General features: G+C 67.4%; 6 non-coding genes across 6 annotated transcripts; all 6 read right to left on the bottom strand.

The window, feature by feature from the left end:
• Positions 1-1968: 1968 nt before the first annotated feature.
• LOC141412722 (5S ribosomal RNA) lies at positions 1969-2087 on the bottom strand. The gene has a single exon (XR_012437564.1). It is a non-coding gene; the product is annotated as a 5S ribosomal RNA (ribosomal RNA).
• A 2137-nt stretch (positions 2088-4224) lies between these two features.
• LOC141412307 (5S ribosomal RNA) lies at positions 4225-4343 on the bottom strand. The gene has a single exon (XR_012437145.1). It is a non-coding gene; the product is annotated as a 5S ribosomal RNA (ribosomal RNA).
• A 2142-nt stretch (positions 4344-6485) lies between these two features.
• On the bottom strand, positions 6486-6604 carry LOC141412306 (5S ribosomal RNA). Its single transcript, XR_012437144.1, has one exon. It is a non-coding gene; the product is annotated as a 5S ribosomal RNA (ribosomal RNA).
• Positions 6605-8746: 2142 nt separating this feature from the next.
• Positions 8747-8865, bottom strand: LOC141412304 (5S ribosomal RNA). The gene has a single exon (XR_012437142.1). It is a non-coding gene; the product is annotated as a 5S ribosomal RNA (ribosomal RNA).
• A 2142-nt stretch (positions 8866-11007) lies between these two features.
• LOC141412666 (5S ribosomal RNA) lies at positions 11008-11126 on the bottom strand. Its single transcript, XR_012437508.1, has one exon. It is a non-coding gene; the product is annotated as a 5S ribosomal RNA (ribosomal RNA).
• Positions 11127-13268: 2142 nt separating this feature from the next.
• LOC141412665 (5S ribosomal RNA) lies at positions 13269-13387 on the bottom strand. The gene has a single exon (XR_012437507.1). It is a non-coding gene; the product is annotated as a 5S ribosomal RNA (ribosomal RNA).
• Between the last annotated feature and the right edge of the window lie 1412 nt (positions 13388-14799).

Below are 14799 nucleotides of genomic sequence, written 5' to 3'. Positions count from 1 at the left end.
GGCTTTCTTCCCGAGGTGTCCTGCTGCCAGGACGAGGGTCAAGTTTTCTCGGGGGAAAATTTCTCAGTGCTCTCGGGCGCTTGTTCTTCTGGGAATGTCCACTGCTGTGGCCAAGGCGGGGGACGCACAGCTCGGGCCAGGGCAAGCAGCCGCCCTCCTCCGTCGCCTCCTGGAGCCGTATCCTTGGGTGGGTGCGTGGCTCCCAGCGGAGGTCTCGGGGACCCTTCCGGTCCTCTTCGTCTGGAAAGCGCCACTGCCCCTCCAGCCCATCAGGAAAACGGCAGCCGCGCCCTTCGCCGACCCGCTCCGCCCTCCTCCACACTCAGGGCCTGGGGCTGCGGGGCTGAATCGTGAGGCTTTCCAGCCCAGGACTTCACCTCTGGCCCCTTTCACACCCGGGATCTTGGGAAGAAGAAACAAAACCAAACACAGCCAAAGCCATCTCCTCCGACCCGGGGCCCCTCCACATCCCTTCCGATCCCGGGTTCCTGCCGGCCTCCCGGGGCGTTTCTCCCAGGCAGGCCTTCGCGGCCACTACACGGGGCTGAGCACTCGAGTCCTCGGGCGTCACGGGGCCCGCGGCCACGCCAAGCACGCACGACTCCCGGGTCTCGTCTGCTCCTGGGTGCCCTGGGCCTCTTCCCTGTGCCGCTGCTGGGTCTTGTGCACCTGCTTGGCCTCCTTCAGACCCGGCCCCGTGCTACGCGGCCACGTGCTTCAGGATCGTGCCAGCAGAACTGGCCCTGGCTGAGCCCCGTAGCCACCCTCCTGCCATCCCTGGCCCTGCTAGCAAATGGCAGAGATCCTCTGGCCTCCGAGCCCAGACAAAAATCCTGATGCAGTTGGCCGAGGGGCCGCAAACCAAGGCTTCGCTTGTTCCCGCTCAGGCCCCAGCCATACCCTCTTGTCCTTCGGCTGCTCGTGTGTGGGGTGGGGGAGAGGAGGGTGCGTCCCCGTGCGTGCGTGCGTGGTCTGGGTGTCTCTGCGTGGTGTGTGTGTGTGTGTGTGTGTGTGTTAGATGCCGTGCCTGGTGTAGGTGGGGAAGAGCAAGCCCTCACGCACAGAGCCCCATCACACACTGGGGCCGGGCCGAGGGGGTCAATCTGCTCGGCCTGATTGCGTTGGGCATACATTGCAGAAGGTGGGTTTTCCAAGGCGGAGCAGAGGGTCCCGGCACCTGAGGTTGTCCACGGGGAGAATGTCTGTTCCACGGGGGCAAGCGGTCCCTTCCGTCGTGCCCAAGCCCATGTGACCCCGAAGGCCAGGTGGCCCCGGTCCTTGAGCTGACTGAGGAGTGCTTTGAGACCCGGAGGGTGGCACAGGCGACTGGGCGCCAGCGGCGGCCCTCCCTCCCTTTGAGCGGGACGGGGAGCTGCCGCTGGCATCCGGAGCTCTGGCGGCCTGCGCCCTCTGTCCCTGTGACCGCAGGCTCTGCCGTGGGAGGCGGGATCCCACGTAGAGGTCGCGCGCTGGCTGCCCTGTCTTGGGTTGAGCGACGGAGCGCGACGTGGAGCAGCACCCGACTGAGGCTCCCTGCTTCTCTGTCCCCTGGCGTCTTGCCCTGGACCCAGTGCACCACCTTGTGGCGAGCCCAGGTGTGGCGCGTCCCGCTGTGGGGCCCGCTGGGGTGCAGGACCCACTTTCTCATGGCTTCCGCACGTCCCTCCCCGCCCGCCTGGAGGGCAGTTGGGGAGCGGTCCCCAACGTGGCCTGGGACCAACCTCGCTGGTGACCCGTGTCGCGGGCGCGCGCCCCAGGAGAGTGTGGGGAGGGGAGAGGATTCGGGGACGTAGCTGTGAGGATTCGGTGTGCGTGGGTCTGGCGGGTGGCCCGGACGGGGTCGGGGTCGTGGTCACGGTGGGTCGTTGTGGTGGTGGTGGTGGTGGTGCTGGGGGTGGTGGTGGTGGTGGGGGGGGTGGTGGCGAAGTCCCCGAAGACAAAAGGAGCAGCGAGGGAGGGAGGAGCAAAAGCCTACAGCACTCGGTATTCCCAGGCGGTCTCCCATCCAAGTACTAACCAGGCCCGACCCTGCTTAGCTTCCGAGATCAGACGAGATCGGGCGCGTTCAGGGTGGTATGGCCGTAGACGCTAGCCGCCGCCTCCGGGAGCCCCAAGAGCCTGCCGAGAGCCCCGGCGTGCGTCTCCACGCTGCTCTCCTGGCACGGCTGGGAGTCCGGGTGGGGGCTGGCAGCCCGGGGCCAGCGGCCAGAGGCCCCGCGCGCCTGCTCGGGCAGCCGGTCTCGCCCAGGTGGCCGCTGGGTGGCTTTCTTCCCGAGGTGTCCTGCTGCCAGGACGAGGGTCAAGTTTTCTCGGGGGAAAATTTCTCAGTGCTCTCGGGCGCTTGTTCTTCTGGGAATGTCCACTGCTGTGGCCAAGGCGGGGGACGCACAGCTCGGGCCAGGGCAAGCAGCTGCCCTCCTCCGTCGCCTCCTGGAGCCGTATCCTTGGGTGGGTGCGTGGCTCCCAGCGGAGGTCTCGGGGACCCTTCCGGTCCTCTTCGTCCGGAAAGCGCCACTGCCCCTCCAGCCCATCAGGAAAACGGCAGCCGCGCCCTTCGCCGACCCGCTCTGCCCTCCTCCACACTCAGGGCCTGGGGCTGCGGGGCTGAATCGTGAGGCTTTCCAGCCCAGGACTTCACCTCTGGCCCCTTTCACACCCGGGATCTTGGGAAGAAGAAACAAAACCAAACACAGCCAAAGCCATCTCCTCCGACCCGGGGCCCCTCCACATCCCTTCCGATCCCGGGTTCCTGCCGGCCTCCCGGGGCGTTTCTCCCAGGCAGGCCTTCGCGGCCACTACACGGGGCTGAGCACTCGAGTCCTCGGGCGTCACGGGGCCCGCGGCCACGCCAAGCACGCACGACTCCCGGGTCTCGTCTGCTCCTGGGTGCCCTGGGCCTCTTCCCTGTGCCGCTGCTGGGTCTTGTGCCCCTGCTTGGCCTCCTTCAGACCCGGCCCCGTGCTACGCGGCCACGTGCTACAGGATCGTGCCAGCAGAACTGGCCCTGGCTGAGCCCCGTACCCACCCTCCTGCCATCCCTGGCCCTGCTAGCAAATGGCAGAGATCCTCTGGCCTCCGAGCCCAGACAAAAATCCTGATGCAGTTGGCCGAGGGGCCGCAAACCAAGGCTTCGCTTGTTCCCGCTCAGGCCCCAGCCATACCCTCTTGTCCTTCGGCTGCTCGTGTGTGGGGTGGGGGAGAGGAGGGTGCGTACCCGTGCGTGCGTGCGTGGTCTGGGTGTCTCTGCGTGGTGTGTGTGTGTGTGTGTGTGTTAGATGCCGTGCCTGGTGTAGGTGGGGAAGAGCAAGCCCTCACGCACAGAGCCCCATCACACACTGGGGCCGGGCCGAGGGGGTCAATCTGCTCGGCCTGATTGCGTTGGGCATACATTGCAGAAGGTGGGTTTTCCAAGGCGGAGCAGAGGGTCCCGGCACCTGAGGTTGTCCACGGGGAGAATGTCTGTTCCACGGGGGCAAGCGGTCCCTTCCGTCGTGCCCAAGCCCATGTGACCCCGAAGGCCAGGTGGCCCCGGTCCTTGAGCTGACTGAGGAGTGCTTTGAGACCCGGAGGGTGGCACAGGCGACTGGGCGCCAGCGGCGGCCCTCCCTCCCTTTGAGCGGGACGGGGAGCTGCCGCTGGCATCCGGAGCTCTGGCGGCCTGCGCCCTCTGTCCCTGTGACCGCAGGCTCTGCCGTGGGAGGCGGGATCCCACGTAGAGGTCGCGCGCTGGCTGCCCTGTCTTGGGTTGAGCGACGGAGCGCGACGTGGAGCAGCACCCGACTGAGGCTCCCTGCTTCTCTGTCCCCTGGCGTCTTGCCCTGGACCCAGTGCACCACCTTGTGGCGAGCCCAGGTGTGGCGCGTCCCGCTGTGGGGCCCGCTGGGGTGCAGGACCCACTTTCTCATGGCTTCCGCACGTCCCTCCCCGCCCGCCTGGAGGGCAGTTGGGGAGCGGTCCCCAACGTGGCCTGGGACCAACCTCGCTGGTGACCCGTTTCGCGGGCGCGCGCCCCAGGAGAGTGTGGGGAGGGGAGAGGATTCGGGGACGTAGCTGTGAGGATTCGGTGTGCGTGGGTCTGGCGGGTGGCCCGGACGGGGTCGGGGTCGTGGTCACGGTGGGTCGTTGTGGTGGTGGTGGTGGTGGTGGTGCTGGGGGTGGTGGTGGTGGGGGGGGGGTGGCGAAGTCCCCGAAGACAAAAGGAGCAGCGAGGGAGGGAGGAGCAAAAGCCTACAGCACCCGGTATTCCCAGGCGGTCTCCCATCCAAGTACTAACCAGGCCCGACCCTGCTTAGCTTCCGAGATCAGACGAGATCGGGCGCGTTCAGGGTGGTATGGCCGTAGACGCTAGCCGCCGCCTCCGGGAGCCCCAAGAGCCTGCCGAGGGCCCCGGCGTGCGTCTCCACGCTGCTCTCCTGGCACGGCTGGGAGTCCGGGTGGGGGCTGGCAGCCCGGGGCCAGCGGCCAGAGGCCCCGCGCGCCTGCTCGGGCAGCCGGTCTCGCCCAGGTGGCCGCTGGGTGGCTTTCTTCCCGAGGTGTCCTGCTGCCAGGACGAGGGTCAAGTTTTCTCGGGGGAAAATTTCTCAGTGCTCTCGGGCGCTTGTTCTTCTGGGAATGTCCACTGCTGTGGCCAAGGCGGGGGACGCACAGCTCGGGCCAGGGCAAGCAGCCGCCCTCCTCCGTCGCCTCCTGGAGCCGTATCCTTGGGTGGGTGCGTGGCTCACAGCGGAGGTCTCGGGGACCCTTCCGGTCCTCTTCGTCCGGAAAGCGCCACTGCCCCTCCAGCCCATCAGGAAAACGGCAGCCGCGCCCTTCGCCGACCCGCTCCGCCCTCCTCCACACTCAGGGCCTGGGGCTGCGGGGCTGAATCGTGAGGCTTTCCAGCCCAGGACTTCACCTCTGGCCCCTTTCACACCCGGGATCTTGGGAAGAAGAAACAAAACCAAACACAGCCAAAGCCATCTCCTCCGACCCGGGGCCCCTCCACATCCCTTCCGATCCCGGGTTCCTGCCGGCCTCCCGGGGCGTTTCTACCAAGCAGGCCTTCGCGGCCACTACACGGGGTTGAGCACTCGAGTCCTCGGGCGTCACGGGGCCCACGGCCACGCCAAGCACGCACGACTCCTGGGTCTCGTCTGCTCCTGGGTGCCCTGGGCCTCTTCCCTGTGCCGCTGCTGGGTCTTGTGCCCCTGCTTGGCCTCCTTCAGACCCGGCCCCGTGCTATGCGGCCATGTGCTACAGGATCGTGCCAGCAGAACTGGCCCTGGCTGAGCCCCGTACCCACCCTCCTGCCATCCCTGGCCCTGCTAGCAAATGGCAGAGATCCTCTGGCCTCCGAGCCCAGACAAAAATCCTGATGCAGTTGGCCGAGGGGCCGCAAACCAAGGCTTCGCTTGTTCCCGCTCAGGCCCCAGCCATACCCTCTTGTCCTTCGGCTGCTCGTGTGTGGGGTGGGGGAGAGGAGGGTGCGTCCCCGTGCGTGCGTGCGTGGTCTGGGTGTCTCTGCGTGGTGTGTGTGTGTGTGTGTGTGTGTGTTAGATGCCGTGCCTGGTGTAGGTGGGGAAGAGCAAGCCCTCACGCACAGAGCCCCATCACACACTGGGGCCGGGCCGAGGGGGTCAATCTGCTCGGCCTGATTGCGTTGGGCATACATTGCAGAAGGTGGGTTTTCCAAGGCGGAGCAGAGGGTCCCGGCACCTGAGGTTGTCCACGGGGAGAATGTCTGTTCCACGGGGGCAAGCGGTCACTTCCGTCGTGCCCAAGCCCATGTGACCCCGAAGGCCAGGTGGCCCCGGTCCTTGAGCTGACTGAGGAGTTCTTTGAGACCCGGAGGGTGGCACAGGCGACTGGGCGCCAGCGGCGGCCCTCCCTCCCTTTGAGCGGGACGGGGAGCTGCCGCTGGCATCCGGAGCTCTGGCGGCCTGCGCCCTCTGTCCCTGTGACCGCAGGCTCTGCCGTGGGAGGCGGGATCCCACGTAGAGGTCGCGCGCTGGCTGCCCTGTCTTGGGTTGAGCGACGGAGCACGACGTGGAGCAGCACCCGACTGAGGCTCCCTGCTTCTCTGTCCCCTGGCGTCTTGCCCTGGACCCAGTGCACCACCTTGTGGCGAGCCCAGGTGTGGCGCGTCCCGCTGTGGGGCCCGCTGGGGTGCAGGACCCACTTTCTCATGGCTTCCGCACGTCCCTCCCCGCCCGCCTGGAGGGCAGTTGGGGAGCGGTCCCCAACGTGGCCTGGGACCAACCTCGCTGGTGACCCGTGTCGCGGGCGCGCGCCCCAGGAGAGTGTGGGGAGGGGAGAGGATTCGGGGACGTAGCTGTGAGGATTCGGTGTGCGTGGGTCTGGCGGGTGGCCCGGACGGGGTCGGGGTCGTGGTCACGGTGGGTCGTTGTGGTGGTGGTGGTGGTGGTGCTGGGGGTGGTGGTGGTGGTGGGGGGGGTGGTGGCGAAGTCCCCGAAGACAAAAGGAGCAGCGAGGGAGGGAGGAGCAAAAGCCTACAGCACCCGGTATTCCCAGGCGGTCTCCCATCCAAGTACTAACCAGGCCCGACCCTGCTTAGCTTCCGAGATCAGACGAGATCGGGCGCGTTCAGGGTGGTATGGCCGTAGACGCTAGCCGCCGCCTCCGGGAGCCCCAAGAGCCTGCCGAGGGCCCCGGCGTGCGTCTCCACGCTGCTCTCCTGGCACGGCTGGGAGTCCGGGTGGGGGCTGGCAGCCCGGGGCCAGCGGCCAGAGGCCCCGCGCGCCTGCTCGGGCAGCCGGTCTCGCCCAGGTGGCCGCTGGGTGGCTTTCTTCCCGAGGTGTCCTGCTGCCAGGACGAGGGTCAAGTTTTCTCGGGGGAAAATTTCTCAGTGCTCTCGGGCGCTTGTTCTTCTGGGAATGTCCACTGCTGTGGCCAAGGCGGGGGACGCACAGCTCGGGCCAGGGCAAGCAGCCGCCCTCCTCCGTCGCCTCCTGGAGCCGTATCCTTGGGTGGGTGCGTGGCTCCCAGCGGAGGTCTCGGGGACCCTTCCGGTCCTCTTCGTCCGGAAAGCGCCACTGCCCCTCCAGCCCATCAGGAAAACGGCAGCCGCGCCCTTCGCCGACCCGCTCCGCCCTCCTCCACACTCAGGGCCTGGGGCTGCGGGGCTGAATCGTGAGGCTTTCCAGCCCAGGACTTCACCTCTGGCCCCTTTCACACCCGGGATCTTGGGAAGAAGAAACAAAACCAAACACAGCCAAAGCCATCTCCTCCGACCCGGGGCCCCTCCACATCCCTTCCGATCCCGGGTTCCTGCCGGCCTCCCGGGGCGTTTCTCCCAGGCAGGCCTTCGCGGCCACTACACGGGGCTGAGCACTCGAGTCCTCGGGCGTCACGGGGCCCGCGGCCACGCCAAGCACGCACGACTCCCGGGTCTCGTCTGCTCCTGGGTGCCCTGGGCCTCTTCCCTGTGCCGCTGCTGGGTCTTGTGCCCCTGCTTGGCCTCCTTCAGACCCGGCCCCGTGCTACGCGGCCACGTGCTACAGGATCGTGCCAGCAGAACTGGCCCTGGCTGAGCCCCGTACCCACCCTCCTGCCATCCCTGGCCCTGCTAGCAAATGGCAGAGATCCTCTGGCCTCCGAGCCCAGACAAAAATCCTGATGCAGTTGGCCGAGGGGCCGCAAACCAAGGCTTCGCTTGTTCCCGCTCAGGCCCCAGCCATACCCTCTTGTCCTTCGGCTGCTCGTGTGTGGGGTGGGGGAGAGGAGGGTGCGTCCCCGTGCGTGCGTGCGTGGTCTGGGTGTCTCTGCGTGGTGTGTGTGTGTGTGTGTGTGTGTGTTAGATGCCGTGCCTGGTGTAGGTGGGGAAGAGCAAGCCCTCACGCACAGAGCCCCATCACACACTGGGGCCGGGCCGAGGGGGTCAATCTGCTCGGCCTGATTGCGTTGGGCATACATTGCAGAAGGTGGGTTTTCCAAGGCGGAGCAGAGGGTCCCGGCACCTGAGGTTGTCCACGGGGAGAATGTCTGTTCCACGGGGGCAAGCGGTCCCTTCCGTCGTGCCCAAGCCCATGTGACCCCGAAGGCCAGGTGGCCCCGGTCCTTGAGCTGACTGAGGAGTTCTTTGAGACCCGGAGCGTGGCACAGGCGACTGGGCGCCAGCGGCGGCCCTCCCTCCCTTTGAGCGGGACGGGGAGCTGCCGCTGGCATCCGGAGCTCTGGCGGCCTGCGCCCTCTGTCCCTGTGACCGCAGGCTCTGCCGTGGGAGGCGGGATCCCACGTAGAGGTCGCGCGCTGGCTGCCCTGTCTTGGGTTGAGCGACGGAGCGCGACGTGGAGCAGCACCCGACTGAGGCTCCCTGCTTCTCTGTCCCCTGGCGTCTTGCCCTGGACCCAGTGCACCACCTTGTGGCGAGCCCAGGTGTGGCGCGTCCCGCTGTGGGGCCCGCTGGGGTGCAGGACCCACTTTCTCATGGCTTCCGCACGTCCCTCCCCGCCCGCCTGTAGGGCAGTTGGGGAGCGGTCCCCAACGTGGCCTGGGACCAACCTCGCTGGTGACCCTTGTCGCGGGCACGCGCCCCAGGAGAGTGTGGGGAGGGGAGAGGATTCGGGGACGTAGCTGTGAGGATTCGGTGTGCGTGGGTCTGGCGGGTGGCCCGGACGGGGTCGGGGTCGTGGTCACGGTGGGTCGTTGTGGTGGTGGTGGTGGTGGTGCTGGGGGTGGTGGTGGTGGTGGGGGGGGTGGTGGCGAAGTCCCCAAAGACAAAAGGAGCAGCGAGGGAGGGAGGAGCAAAAGCCTACAGCACCCGGTATTCCCAGGCGGTCTCCCATCCAAGTACTAACCAGGCCCGACCCTGCTTAGCTTCCGAGATCAGACGAGATCGGGCGCGTTCAGGGTGGTATGGCCGTAGACGCTAGCCGCCGCCTCCGGGAGCCCCAAGAGCCTGCCGAGGGCCCCGGCGTGCGTCTCCACGCTGCTCTCCTGGCACGGCTGGGAGTCCGGGTGGGGGCTGGCAGCCCGGGGCCAGCGGCCAGAGGCCCCGCGCGCCTGCTCGGGCAGCCGGTCTCGCCCAGGTGGCCGCTGGGTGGCTTTCTTCCCGAGGTGTCCTGCTGCCAGGACGAGGGTCAAGTTTTCTCGGGGGAAAATTTCTCAGTGCTCTCGGGCGCTTGTTCTTCTGGGAATGTCCACTGCTGTGGCCAAGGCGGGGGACGCACAGCTCGGGCCAGGGCAAGCAGCCGCCCTCCTCCGTCGCCTCCTGGAGCCGTATCCTTGGGTGGGTGCGTGGCTCCCAGCGGAGGTCTCGGGGACCCTTCCGGTCCTCTTCGTCCGGAAAGCGCCACTGCCCCTCCAGCCCATCAGGAAAACGGCAGCCGCGCCCTTCGCCGACCCGCTCCGCCCTCCTCCACACTCAGGGCCTGGGGCTGCGGGGCTGAATCGTGAGGCTTTCCAGCCCAGGACTTCACCTCTGGCCCCTTTCACACCCGGGATCTTGGGAAGAAGAAACAAAACCAAACACAGCCAAAGCCATCTCCTCCTACCCGGGGCCCCTCCACATCCCTTCCGATCCCGGGTTCCTGCCGGCCTCCCGGGGCGTTTCTCCCAGGCAGGCCTTCGCGGCCACTACACGGGGCTGAGCACTCGAGTCCTCGGGCGTCACGGGGCCCGCGGCCACGCCAAGCACGCACGACTCCCGGGTCTCGTCTGCTCCTGGGTGCCCTGGGCCTCTTCCCTGTGCCGCTGCTGGGTCTTGTGCCCCTGCTTGGCCTCCTTCAGACCCGGCCCCGTGCTACGCGGCCACGTGCTACAGGATCGTGCCAGCAGAACTGGCCCTGGCTGAGCCCCGTACCCACCCTCCTGCCATCCCTGGCCCTGCTAGCAAATGGCAGAGATCCTCTGGCCTCCGAGCCCAGACAAAAATCCTGATGCAGTTGGCCGAGGGGCCGCAAACCAAGGCTTCGCTTGTTCCCGCTCAGGCCCCAGCCATACCCTCTTGTCCTTCGGCTGCTCGTGTGTGGGGTGGGGGAGAGGAGGGTGCGTCCCCGTGCGTGCGTGCGTGGTCTGGGTGTCTCTGCGTGGTGTGTGTGTGTGTGTGTGTGTGTGTTAGATGCCGTGCCTGGTGTAGGTGGGGAAGAGCAAGCCCTCACGCACAGAGCCCCATCACACACTGGGGCCGGGCCGAGGGGGTCAATCTGCTCGGCCTGATTGCGTTGGGCATACATTGCAGAAGGTGGGTTTTCCAAGGCGGAGCAGAGGGTCCCGGCACCTGAGGTTGTCCACGGGGAGAATGTCTGTTCCACGGGGGCAAGCGGTCCCTTCCGTCGTGCCCAAGCCCATGTGACCCCGAAGGCCAGGTGGCCCCGGTCCTTGAGCTGACTGAGGAGTTCTTTGAGACCCGGAGGGTGGCACAGGCGACTGGGCGCCAGCGGCGGCCCTCCCTCCCTTTGAGCGGGACGGGGAGCTGCCGCTGGCATCCGGAGCTCTGGCGGCCTGCGCCCTCTGTCCCTGTGACCGCAGGCTCTGCCGTGGGAGGCGGGATCCCACGTAGAGGTCGCGCGCTGGCTGCCCTGTCTTGGGTTGAGCGACGGAGCGCGACGTGGAGCAGCACCCGACTGAGGCTCCCTGCTTCTCTGTCCCCTGGCGTCTTGCCCTGGACCCAGTGCACCACCTTGTGGCGAGCCCAGGTGTGGCGCGTCCCGCTGTGGGGCCCGCTGGGGTGCAGGACCCACTTTCTCATGGCTTCCGCACGTCCCTCCCCGCCCGCCTGTAGGGCAGTTGGGGAGCGGTCCCCAACGTGGCCTGGGACCAACCTCGCTGGTGACCCTTGTCGCGGGCACGCGCCCCAGGAGAGTGTGGGGAGGGGAGAGGATTCGGGGACGTAGCTGTGAGGATTCGGTGTGCGTGGGTCTGGCGGGTGGCCCGGACGGGGTCGGGGTCGTGGTCACGGTGGGTCGTTGTGGTGGTGGTGGTGGTGGTGCTGGGGGTGGTGGTGGTGGTGGGGGGGGTGGTGGCGAAGTCCCCGAAGACAAAAGGAGCAGCGAGGGAGGGAGGAGCAAAAGCCTACAGCACCCGGTATTCCCAGGCGGTCTCCCATCCAAGTACTAACCAGGCCCGACCGTGCTTAGCTTCCGAGATCAGACGAGATCGGGCGCGTTCAGGGTGGTATGGCCGTAGACGCTAGCCGCCGCCTCCGGGAGCCCCAAGAGCCTGCCGAGGGCCCCGGCGTGCGTCTCCACGCTGCTCTCCTGGCACGGCTGGGAGTCCGGGTGGGGGCTGGCAGCCCGGGGCCAGCGGCCAGAGGCCCCGCGCGCCTGCTCGGGCAGCCGGTCTCGCCCAGGTGGCCGCTGGGTGGCTTTCTTCCCGAGGTGTCCTGCTGCCAGGACGAGGGTCAAGTTTTCTCGGGGGAAAATTTCTCAGTGCTCTCGGGCGCTTGTTCTTCTGGGAATGTCCACTGCTGTGGCCAAGGCGGGGGACGCACAGCTCGGGCCAGGGCAAGCAGCCGCCCTCCTCCGTCGCCTCCTGGAGCCGTATCCTTGGGTGGGTGCGTGGCTCCCAGCGGAGGTCTCGGGGACCCTTCCGGTCCTCTTCGTCCGGAAAGCGCCACTGCCCCTCCAGCCCATCAGGAAAACGGCAGCCGCGCCCTTCGCCGACCCGCTCCGCCCTCCTCCACACTCAGGGCCTGGGGCTGCGGGGCTGAATCGTGAGGCTTTCCAGCCCAGGACTTCACCTCTGGCCCCTTTCACACCCGGGATCTTGGGAAGAAGAAACAAAACCAAACACAGCCAAAGCCATCTCCTCCGACCCGGGGCCCCTCCACATCCCTTCCGATCCCGGGTTCCTGCCGGCCTCCCGGGGCGTTTCTCCCAGGCAGGCCTTCGCGGCCACTACACGGGGCTGAGCACTCGAGTCCTCGGGCGTCACGGGGCCCGCGGCCACGCCAAGCACGCACGACTCCCGGGTCTCGTCTGCTCCTGGGTGCCCTGGGCCTCTTCCCTGTGCCGCTGCTGGGTCTTGTGCCCCTGCTTGGCCTCCTTCAGACCCGGCCCCGTGCTACGCGGCCACGTGCTACAGGATCGTGCCAGCAGAACTGGCCCTGGCTGAGCCCCGTACCCACCCTCCTGCCATCCCTGGCCCTGCTAGCAAATGGCAGAGATCCTCTGGCCTCCGAGCCCAGACAAAAATCCTGATGCAGTTGGCCGAGGGGCCGCAAACCAAGGCTTCGCTTGTTCCCGCTCAGGCCCCAGCCATACCCTCTTGTCCTTCGGCTGCTCGTGTGTGGGGTGGGGGAGAGGAGGGTGCGTCCCCGTGCGTGCGTGCGTGGTCTGGGTGTCTCTGCGTGGTGTGTGTGTGTGTGTGTGTGTGTGTTAGATGCCGTGCCTGGTGTAGGTGGGGAAGAGCAAGCCCTCACGCACAGAGCCCCATCACACACTGGGGCCGGGCCGAGGGGGTCAATCTGCTCGGCCTGATTGCGTTGGGCATACATTGCAGAAGGTGGGTTTTCCAAGGCGGAGCAGAGGGTCCCGGCACCTGAGGTTGTCCACGGGGAGAATGTCTGTTCCACGGGGGCAAGCGGTCCCTTCCGTCGTGCCCAAGCCCATGTGACCCCGAAGGCCAGGTGGCCCCGGTCCTTGAGCTGACTGAGGAGTTCTTTGAGACCCGGAGGGTGGCACAGGCGACTGGGCGCCAGCGGCGGCCCTCCCTCCCTTTGAGCGGGACGGGGAGCTGCCGCTGGCATCCGGAGCTCTGGCGGCCTGCGCCCTCTGTCCCTGTGACCGCAGGCTCTGCCGTGGGAGGCGGGATCCCACGTAGAGGTCGCGCGCTGGCTGCCCTGTCTTGGGTTGAGCGACGGAGCGCGACGTGGAGCAGCACCCGACTGAGGCTCCCTGCTTCTCTGTCCCCTGGCGTCTTGCCCTGGACCCAGTGCACCACCTTGTGGCGAGCCCAGGTGTGGCGCGTCCCGCTGTGGGGCCCGCTGGGGTGCAGGACCCACTTTCTCATGGCTTCCGCACGTCCCTCCCCGCCCGCCTGTAGGGCAGTTGGGGAGCGGTCCCCAACGTGGCCTGGGACCAACCTCGCTGGTGACCCTTGTCGCGGGCACGCGCCCCAGGAGAGTGTGGGGAGGGGAGAGGATTCGGGGACGTAGCTGTGAGGATTCGGTGTGCGTGGGTCTGGCGGGTGGCCCGGACGGGGTCGGGGTCGTGGTCACGGTGGGTCGTTGTGGTGGTGGTGGTGGTGGTGCTGGGGGTGGTGGTGGTGGTGGGGGGGGTGGTGGCGAAGTCCCCGAAGACAAAAGGAGCAGCGAGGGAGGGAGGAGCAAAAGCCTACAGCACCCGGTATTCCCAGGCGGTCTCCCATCCAAGTACTAACCAGGCCCGACCGTGCTTAGCTTCCGAGATCAGACGAGATCGGGCGCGTTCAGGGTGGTATGGCCGTAGACGCTAGCCGCCGCCTCCGGGAGCCCCAAGAGCCTGCCGAGGGCCCCGGCGTGCGTCTCCACGCTGCTCTCCTGGCACGGCTGGGAGTCCGGGTGGGGGCTGGCAGCCCGGGGCCAGCGGCCAGAGGCCCCGCGCGCCTGCTCGGGCAGCCGGTCTCGCCCAGGTGGCCGCTGGGTGGCTTTCTTCCCGAGGTGTCCTGCTGCCAGGACGAGGGTCAAGTTTTCTCGGGGGAAAATTTCTCAGTGCTCTCGGGCGCTTGTTCTTCTGGGAATGTCCACTGCTGTGGCCAAGGCGGGGGACGCACAGCTCGGGCCAGGGCAAGCAGCCGCCCTCCTCCGTCGCCTCCTGGAGCCGTATCCTTGGGTGGGTGCGTGGCTCCCAGCGGAGGTCTCGGGGACCCTTCCGGTCCTCTTCGTCCGGAAAGCGCCACTGCCCCTCCAGCCCATCAGGAAAACGGCAGCTGCGCCCTTCGCCGACCCGCTCCGCCCTCCTCCACACTCAGGGCCTGGGGCTGCGGGGCTGAATCGTGAGGCTTTCCAGCCCAGGACTTCTCCTCTGGCCCCTTTCACACCCGGGATCTTGGGAAGAAGAAACAAAACCAAACACAGCCAAAGCCATCTCCTCCGACCCGGGGCCCCTCCACATCCCTTCCGATCCCGGGTTCCTGCCGGCCTCCCGGGGCGTTTCTCCCAGGCAGGCCTTCGCGGCCACTACACGGGGCTGAGCACTCGAGTCCTCGGGCGTCACGGGGCCCGCGGCCACGCCAAGCACGCACGACTCCCGGGTCTCGTCTGCTCCTGGGTGCCCTGGGCCTCTTCCCTGTGCTGCTGCTGGGTCTTGTGCCCCTGCTTGGCCTCCTTCAGACCCGGCCCCGTGCTACGCGGCCACGTGCTACAGGATCATGCCAGCAGAACTGGCCCTGGCTGAGCCCCGTACCCACCCTCCTGCCATCCCTGGCCCTGCTAGCATATGGCAGAGATCCTCTGGCCTCCGAGCCCAGACAAAAATCCTGATGCAGTTGGCCGAGGGGCCGCAAACCAAGGCTTCGCTTGTTCCCGCTCAGGCCCCAGCCATACCCTCTTGTCCTTCGGCTGCTCGTGTGTGTTGTGGGGGAGAGGAGGGTGCGTCCCCGTGCGTGCGTGCGTGGTCTGGGTGTCTCTGCGTGGTGTGTGTGTGTGTGTGTTTGTGTGTTAGATGCCGTGCCTGGTGTAGGTGGGGAAGAGCAAGCCCTCATGCACAGAGCCCCATCACACACTGGGGCCGGGCCGAGGGGGTCAATCTGCTCGGCCTGATTGCGTTGGGCATACATTGCAGAAGGTGGGTTTTCCAAGGCGGAGCAGAGGGTCCCGGCACCTGAGGTTGTCCACGGGGAGAATGTCTGTTCCACGGGGGCAAGCGGTCCCTTCCGTCGTGC

Source organism: Castor canadensis, chromosome 10, assembly GCF_047511655.1.
Source record: "Castor canadensis chromosome 10, mCasCan1.hap1v2, whole genome shotgun sequence".
Classification (NCBI taxonomy): Eukaryota; Metazoa; Chordata; class Mammalia; order Rodentia; family Castoridae; genus Castor; species Castor canadensis.
Note: the sequence above shows the minus strand (reverse complement) of the source record. Positions and strands in the feature narration are given on the sequence as shown.